The 8,976-nt window shown below is 47.2% G+C and overlaps 1 protein-coding gene across 1 annotated transcript in view; it reads right to left on the minus strand.

Moving 5' to 3' along the window:
- Mob3b (MOB kinase activator 3B) overlaps window positions 1-6,291 on the minus strand; it is a 166,657-nt gene extending 160,366 nt beyond the window's left edge. The window contains exon 1 of the mRNA XM_050145440.1: window positions 6,105-6,291. The gene's annotated coding sequence lies outside the window, so the exon portion shown is untranslated. The remainder of the gene's footprint in view (window positions 1-6,104) is intronic.
- Window positions 6,292-8,976: the final 2,685 nt, after the last annotated feature.

Here is an 8,976-nt window from a genome sequence, read left to right on the forward strand (position 1 = left end):
AAGGATCATTATGCCTTTGATATGAGTTGAGTGATTTTTTTTCCCCAGTGTTGGGAACTGCACTTGGGGTCTTACACATGTTTAGCCAACATCCTACAACTAAGCTACACCCTTCTTCAGAGCTGGGATGGGTCAGCTGGGAACCTATAGTAATGCTTTGCTCACTAAAAAAAAAAAAAAATGCCTAGAGGCAAAAGACTGGGGAAATCTAAGAGAGAACTCTCCTCCCACTGAAGATAAACAGGTATAAAAGCCCTTGAAAGAGTAGGCAAAACATCACGATCAACCCAGGGTGTTATAGATTTTTTTACTTTGGAAGAAAAATCCTGACGCACCAAGGCTGAGATGAACCCACAGCGTTTATGGCCAGCGGTCCTTGTGGCTCTGTTCATCATGCCCGTCCAGTCTCTGAGCTGAGCTCACCTGGACAGTGCAACCTTGAAAAGTGTGAGACTTCTGGGAAGCGTCATCCAATCTCCCCTAAAATGTCTAAAAGATATCCAGGATTTTGCGTTTCCTAAAGAAATTCTTCCACACATCCAGCATGTGGAAAGGGACCTGAAGGAGGTCTTCTATCTTGCATCTATTCAGGCACTAAATATTTTCAGTCAGGATAGGTACTTCTCCCCTGTTTTAAGGGAGCGCCTAGAACACATCAGGATGGCACTTTTTGAGCAAATGTGGCGAGCCCAAGACTGCTTCATGGATGAGAACAAGGACAGTAAGATAGAACGCCGCCTACCGATGTACCTCCAGAGGGTATACCTGGAACTGAACAAGTATTTCATCAAAATCAAGAAGTTCCTGTGGGTTAAGAAATACAGTTTGTGTGCCTGGAAGATCGTCGGAGCGGAAATGAGAAGATGTTTCATGATATTTTACAAGTTCAAAAAACTACTCAAAATACAGTCGGGTATGTTTTCAAAATTGTAATTCCCTTTATAGTTTCCTGCTTGATCTTAAGCTCGCCTGTGCTGTGTGTGACGTGGCTGTGTCCTCAGTCAGACTGGCCCTCCACGGGAAGTTTGCTGTCTCTAGGCTTGACCTTGGCACACCCGCCACACTCGCCTCTTTTAAGAAGAGGCAACGCTAGCCACGTTAATCAGCGCCTGGGTAACACCAGGAATTTTCTTAGAAAGTACTGGAGCCAAGTTGAAAGCAGCAGGCTTTCCTTTCTATCTCTCTCTTCCACTTTCCTTTGGCCAATTTCTATTGGCTTTCCTCTAAGTACCATCTCAGAAAGATACCAAGACAGTAAGTTAGCAGATATTGAGCAGAGGAGGTTTGAAAGGGTGACCTTTCAACAAACCATCTCTTGGGCTACACCAAGGTTGTTTATTCTATGAATGTTCACCACGTTAACAGCCTATACCCCGATCTATAGACTCAAACCTTTCCTTTCTTAAATCACCTGCTTTCTAGAGGGGAAAAAAAATGTTGAGATCGTTTATCAGTTTGGTTTCTTTGAAATGATCCAGTTTAAAGAATGGTAAGTTGTTGTTCTAAAAGTATGGAAGGTCCATGGTGAAATTTGGAAGATTGATTCAGTTGATCATTATCTCCTCCTTACTGCTTGAGAGCCTGTGACTCCGATGCAGCACATACATCATGTCTGGAGTATACTGTTTAGTTTCTTTTTTTTATTTTAAATATTTTATTTATTTATTATGTGTACAAGATTCTGTCTGTGTGTCTGCCGGCAGGCCAGAAGAAGGCATCAGATCACATTTCAGATGGTTGTGAGCCACCATGTGGTTGCTGGGAATTGAACTCAGGACCTTTGGAAGAGCAGGTAATGCTCTTAACCACTGAGCCATCTCTCCAGCCCCTTTAGTTTCTATATTTAAAGGTACAGGAAAGGTGGATGTAGCTCAGTGGTAGGCTGTACTTGTCTAGCATGGAGAAGACACTTTGATTGACTCATCAGAACTGCAGCAGGGGTCAGAGGAAGGCCTAGAAAATGCTGGAGACATTAGTGACAGTCTCTCCTAGTGGGTGGTTTCCTTCACCCGTGCAACTAGAGTGAGTATCTAGAGTCACATTATAGGAGACTTTTGCATTCATGTTCGATTTCCCTAGTTGTAAAGTTACCTGTTGTCAGTTAAGTAAATTAGCCATTTCAATAACACTTTGTACTTTGACCACTTTTACCTTTTTAAAGTTACTTTGTATCCAGATTGCCTGGACTATTTACTCTTCTGTTTTTACTTACCATCTGACTAAATTAATTTTCTCCTCCTTCCCCCCCCCCCGTCATATTTCAGATCATTCATCTTCAGGCGAGAATTTAAAATAGAAAATGACTGCTCAGATGCGCTCAGAAACGCTCGCTGTATGTTAAGGCTATTACCTGCATGTTGCTAAACTCTCCAGGCTCAAGACCTTCCAAGTGCAAAGTTCAAGATAGTATACTCAAGGAAAGCCCTTCAGTAAAACAAAAGACAAATTTCAGTGGAAAAGTGAGAAGAAATGTTAAATTAAAAACACAAAACAAGTGTGGGGTGGTGGTGGTGCATGCCTTTAATCCCAGCACTCGGGAGGCAGAGGCAAGTGGATCTCTGTGAGTCTGAGGCCAGCCTGGTCTACAAGAGCTAGTTCCAGGACAGGCTCCAAAGCTACAGAAAAACCCGTCTCAAAAAAAAAACAAAAAAACAAACAACAACAACAAAAAAACCTACAAAACAAGTTGTGGATTATGGCATTTAAGTTACCAGCAAAAGAATCAAACAATAAAACGAGCAATACAATCTATTTGGTGTAACAGCTCATCAATTATGCCATTTTAGACTGGGATGGTGGCAGTGGGGAGGGAGGCAGGACATGCAACTGCAAAGCAACACACAGACACAGTATTTTCCATTCATTTCTCTGATGCCTTCGTCTGACCTCTCTGACGGCTCTACCGAGATGGCAGAAGCTACTGAAGTAAAATAAAGCTGCTGCCCTGCCCTGGCCCTGGGTTTGCTCTGTGCCAGGGAAGAGAGCTGGCTAAGTGGGGTGGGAATGCAGTTCATTGGCAGAGAACAGGCACAGCTGTGTGAGGCGCAACCCTTCAAGAAAAGAAGAGGAGGAGAGTCAGGACAGATTGTTTGACAGAGAGGGACAGAACGAAGTTAGAGCCACACTCTTTTCAGAGAGCACATGTTATCAAAGGAGATCAATTGCGCCAAAAAGTATAAGGGCACAAACAAACATAAAGAAATGTTAGCAGACAATATAAAAAGGGTTTTTTTCCCTCACTTTTGATTTAAAAGGTGCTCAAGAGGGCAGCGATAAAATACTTCTCCCCATCAACAGGCCAGAAATGGAAGACAATGCCAAGCTGGAGGGTAAGAAGAGTGTAGCTTCTCTTATACATTGCTGGGGAGAGGATAAACTAGCATGTGCTTTCTATGGGCAATATTGCAGTCCTCAACAGCCCAAGAAGGGCACCAACCCAGCTATGTCTCCAGAAACGGATTCCAAGGGAAGAATTAGAGAACACTGCCTTTCACTGGAGCTTGACATACAGAGGTTTTAACTTTTCACCTGTGAATTTTCTGTTTTTCCTCCAGAAAGTCTTTGGAGAAGTCTTTTGGTTCTAAAACTAAAGAATTACTGAGCACACTTATTTTCCCGTACAATGAATGATTGGGTTTTGCTTCTTGGCAGAGTGGGGCCAAGTCCTGCCTTTCGCTTTAATCATGCCTTCTGGTACTCCCGGAGCAAACAGAACCCAAGCCGGTCTTCGGCAGGTCCTGTTTCTTACTCTGTTGCTCCTGTTAAATTGCACAGAAATTCACCTTGTGGGTCCCTACTTTTATAAAACGTTTAGAGAGTGTTTTGAGCACTTCAGAAAATTTGCTGGTTTTCTTTTTGGGCACCCACTGGCAAGATCTAGAAATCGCGGGGAAAGTTTCTCCCCACAGTCTCTTCTTGAGTTAACAATCTCTCAAAGAAAGTTAGTGAAGGGCAAACTAGACTTGCGCAGGGCCGAGAACTGTGAACCAGGGGCGCAGGGCCGAGAACTGTGAACCAGGACTGTGTGTATGCGGCTCTGTACAGAGCGCTTGTTTAACAGGCTGAGACCCCACTCTGAGCAAGCACGTAGGACAGGTACATAGGTCACAGGGGGCCCCATTTAAAACCTCCTTCCTCCTCTGAGTTGGAGGGGAGAGAAGTCAAAACTTAGAAGCCAGAAAATCACATTTCCTAGTAGGACTAAGGTTGAGAACCCCACAGGAAAAACTGGCAACGGGACAACTACAAGGCTGGCAAGAAGTGTGGTTCCTACAGGTGTGTACAAACAGACCTGCTCTCGCCGACCCTCGCGAAACCGTTCTGGTTCCTGCGGGCTTTGGAAGGCAACTTAGCTCTTGCCAAGATTTCCTTCCTTCCTTCCTTCCTTCCTTCCTTCCTTCCTTCCTTCCTTCCTTCCTTCCTTCCTTCCCTTTTTAAAAACTTTCTTTATATTTATCCTCTGTGTCTTTCACATCATGCGTCTCGATCCCATCAACATTTCTTAATAAATAATCCACAGTCGCTAACAGCTATGTCTAAGCACCTAATTAATTCCAGGGAAACTCGACTCCTACAGTCTAACAGGCGCCCCCTCTGGAGAACCAGGGCCTACCCCAAACCACCTGCTCTCAGGCCACACCAGGGCTCCGGCCGCCTTAGCCATCAGTACTGCGTAGTCTGGCCTGCTTTCTCTACATCGCTGAGAGAAATCTGGGACTTAAACTTGGAGCCGTAGATAAAGTCAGGAGTCCACAAACATTTCACAGCTAGTCGCGACACCACTATTTCCAGGCCGTCTTTAGCCTTCCCAGTTTATCTCAGTTTCCACTCATCCGTGATCAAGGGCCTGCCCCTTGAGAATCTGCCACCCCTGAACTTTCCGTCCAGATGAGGTGCCCTGCCTGCGCCCATCGCCCAATTATGGGCCATCCACAAGCGCTTAGCTAGCCACTGGAAGTCCCTTGGACCCTCTCGCACATCTCCTGGCCTTCGAGAACTCTGCTTCCTCTCCCTCGACCGACACCCGTCTGGGATTCGTTGGGGATAAGATCTAAGAAATGCGCCCTGGGCCACAAGCAGCCTCGGAGGCGGAGTTAGGAACAACTTTCCCTCCGCCCTCTAACCGCAAACCCCGGGTGGGGCGGCCTAGCCCAGTCCCGATCCCCCTTCTTCCGCGGCGGGGATCCCTGACCCCGAGTCCGCGCAAAGGCCGGCGAGGAAGGCCCGCGAGCCGTCAAAGGGGCTTTCCTCTCCGCTGCAGCCCCACCAGATGTTAGAGGCGCAACAATAGTGGAACCGCGGAGAAACAAAAGGCCATTCACCGGAAAGATGAGAATGGCTCTGTCGCCGCGTCTCTGCGAGGAAGGCTTACAGAGGGGTCTCAAAGGGGGGTTGGGAGGGACCCCGAGTGGTCTAGCGCCTCTGCCACGCTACAGGAGGCGGGAGCCACTCTTGACCACTAACCACTCAGCTCTGGGGGGGTCCATGCTGGGGAGGAGAAAGCAAAGCAAAGTTTTAGTTTTCACCTTCTCTAGTGCAGGAAAGGGAGGGGCTGCGATTACAGATGTTTGACAGTTGTTGGCCCAAAAGTTAAGCAAGATTTATTTGTTCTTAAAGACCCTCCCTTCACGAGGCATCAGTAGCCTGGGGACAACCCCAGACGGTGAACTGTAGCCCCACGCAGCCCCACGCTGCTCCGCGTCCCCCCTGCACAGATGCACTTTCGTAAAAAGTTTCTCTTCCCACCGCCTCAGGCCAACGCGCACTCTACCCGTATCTGGGATTCGGAAAGGGTTCGGGGTGAGATCTGCACCCGGAAAGGGGGTGGAGTGGGTGTTTTAAATCAAAGCCCAGGATCCCTGGTTAGGAACTGGACTCCTGTTCCAGCCCGGGAAGTGCGTACCCGGAGGCATAGAGAAGCCAAGGAGCCCGCACCGGTCTAAACCAGACTCCAACCCCGGAAGCTCGCGGACGGGGGTTGAGGACCGGCGTCCTGGCGGTTGATCCGCCTCAGGTGTGCCCCGCACCTCGGTCCTCCAGGGCACAATCCGGAGCGGGAAGCTGCGGGACTGAGCCGCCTGCCCGCTCTTGGAAGGGTTACTTACCGTGGGGTTTTAACCTTCAGCCGAGGGCCCTACTGTCTTCCTTCGCGCGGGTAGCTGCAGCTGGAGCGGGAGAAAAAGAGTGAGCTCCTCCGGCACGAGCAGCGACACTTGGCAGATCCACGCGAGGGGCTTTCTGGCCAGCACGCGCGACTCCAGACGCAGCCGCCGCCGCTCTGTTGCGGCCCTCACATGCACCGAGCGCGCCGCGCAGCCCGCCAGGGCGCCACTGAAGTTCCTCGGCGCAGAGCGGAGTCCCCTGGCGGCCTCCTCTGGAAAGGCAGCTTCGTGGGCGCAAGAGGAGTCTTGCTGCCTTTCGGATCCTCTATCTCCTCAAAGGCCCCCAAGACAATGTGCAGTCTAAGAAATCTCTCTACTTTGATCCGCTGGCCAGCGTAGGTAGAAAGATGCCAGACTAGAAATGATGTTTTTCCTGGTTGGACTTTGTCAACTTGACACGAACCTAGGAAGAGGGAATCTTAATAGAGAAAAAACCTCCATAAGATAGCTTATTGGTAAGTCTGTCCAGCATTTTCTTGATTAATGATTGACGATTGATGTGGAAGGGCCCAGCCCACTGTGGGTGGTGTCAATTTGAGGCAGGTAGTCCTGGGGTGTCTAACCAAGAAGGTAGAGCAAGCCGTGAGAGGCGAGCCAAGCCGCGTTCCTCCATGGCTTCTGCTTCAGTTCCTATTTCCAGGTAACTGCCTTGAGTTCCTGTTCTGACTTCCCTTTATGACGGAGTATGATCAGAACGCACAAGCCGCACACACTCTCTCCTCTCTAAGCTGCTTTTGGTCCTGCTTTTTCTTACATCAACAGAAACCCTAAGTAAAGTCCATAAAAACTTTTTTGTAGCCGCCCAGAAAGGGCCAAAGGATTTAATATTCTCCAAAATGTTTTGACTCAGTTGTAAAATGACTTGGACTGCCTGACACACCTTAGAAACTGCTTTAAACGGTTGAAAAAGAAATGCTTGGAAGTCATGCCTACCTAGCAAGGTGGTCGTTAGGAGTAAACCAGCTATTAAAAAGTATTCTTAGTTCAGGACAGATGTCTTCAAACATGAGCTGACTTTCTGAGAAAAAATAAAGTGAATTTGTTTATATGCCTTTATTCGCTTATAAAACATCTTAATGCATACTAATAGGGTAGTATCAATTGACTAGGTATTGTGTTCCATAATTCCTACTACACACACATATATATCATACATACATACACACACATACATATACATATTCCTATAAATGTGGAAATATGTGTATATACCATATATATCATATATACACACATTTTTATATACACATAATAGTTCCACATCTCACTCTGACTAGCCTCTCCATCACAAACATCTCTCTCTGTCTGATGCCTTTCTAGGCTTACACAAAGGTTTGGGAAGCTCCTGCCACGGGGCCTTAGTACTTGCTAAGCGCTCTGCCTGGAATGGTCTTCTCAATTCCCCAGTCACGGCATGGCTCAGAGACCACCTTTTCCCTCTGGTGCTTTACCCGGAGGCCTTCCATTCCCTACCCACATGCCCTGCACCAGTTTTCTCCGTATAATAAATTGCCATCGGACACACTTTGTTCCCTCCTCATGTTAGTTTTCTATGGAGAAAATAAGCCAGAAACTTAAAGGCTAAAACCAGCACAAGCAGGGTTGAAGAGATGGTTTGGTAGTTAAGAGTAACTGCTACTCTTCCAGAGGACTGGAATTTGATTCCCAGCACCCACTACCAGCAGCTCACAATCACCCATAACTCCAGTTTCAGCAGATCAGACGCTGCCCCCTTCTGACCTCACAGGCCCCTGCACGTGCACAGTGCACATAAACTCGTGCAGGCACACATGCATAAACATTCATAATAAGTCTTTTTTAAAAATATATAATCTTGTATGATGAAACATGGTCCACCAGGTTTCTCTCTTCATGGGAAGGTCAGCTGTTTAGCAAACTCAGTCCCATCTGCAACTGAATTACCCTTTCCCACTGTAATGTGATATCACTACAGGTTATTTATTATTATTATTTATTTATTTGTTATGTATACAATGTTCTGTGTGTATGCCTGCAGGCCAGAAGAGGGCACCAGACTTTATTACAGATGGTTGTGAGCCACCATATGGTTGCTGGGAATTGAACTCAGGACCTTTGGAAGAGCAGGCAATGCTCTTAACCACTGAGCCATCTCTCCAGCCCCCCTCGCCACAGGTTATAAACTTGCACTATGGCCGGGTGGTAGTGGCGCATGCCTTTAATCCCAGCACTCGGGAGGCAGAGGCAGGCGGATCTCGGATCTCTGTGAGTCTGAGGCCAGCCTGGTCTACAAGAGCTGGTTTCAGGACAGGCTCCAAAGCCACAGAGAAACCCTGTCTTGAAAAAACAAAAACAAAAACAAAAAACAACAACAAAATAAAAAACAAAAACAAACCATACACTATGGAATTGGGGGGCACAATTGTGTCTATAAATACCAACTTACTTTTTTGCAGGAGAAAGGATGTAAACAGGGACTTTTGTCTGTCTTGTTCATAGCTATGTGCCTAGACTGTTTCATTTAGCGCGCAGGTCCCTTCAATGGACCGAATTCTATCTCCTCGAAATGCGTCTGCTGAAGACCCAGCTCTCAAGAGGAAGGGTTTAGAGATAAGGCTTTGAGGACTGAATGGGTCATGAGGATGGGCAAGGCTCTAGTATTGGATTAGTGGCAGAGGAAGGAAGACTAAGAGGAAGACTATGATGAACAGAAAGTGGCAGAGGAGCAACGGAGAGAGAGAGCAAGAGAGTGTTTTCTCCACCAAGCAAGGACACGCCAGGTGTTATTCTTAAAAAAACGATTCCCGGGCGGGTTGGTGGAGCCCGCCATGAGAAA

The sequence above is a fragment of the Alexandromys fortis genome, unplaced genomic scaffold (assembly GCF_014885135.2).
Source record: "Alexandromys fortis isolate MF-2015 unplaced genomic scaffold, M_Fortis_MF-2015_v1.1 scaffold_2_26212498_36691700, whole genome shotgun sequence".
NCBI classification, from domain to species: domain Eukaryota; kingdom Metazoa; phylum Chordata; class Mammalia; order Rodentia; family Cricetidae; genus Alexandromys; species Alexandromys fortis.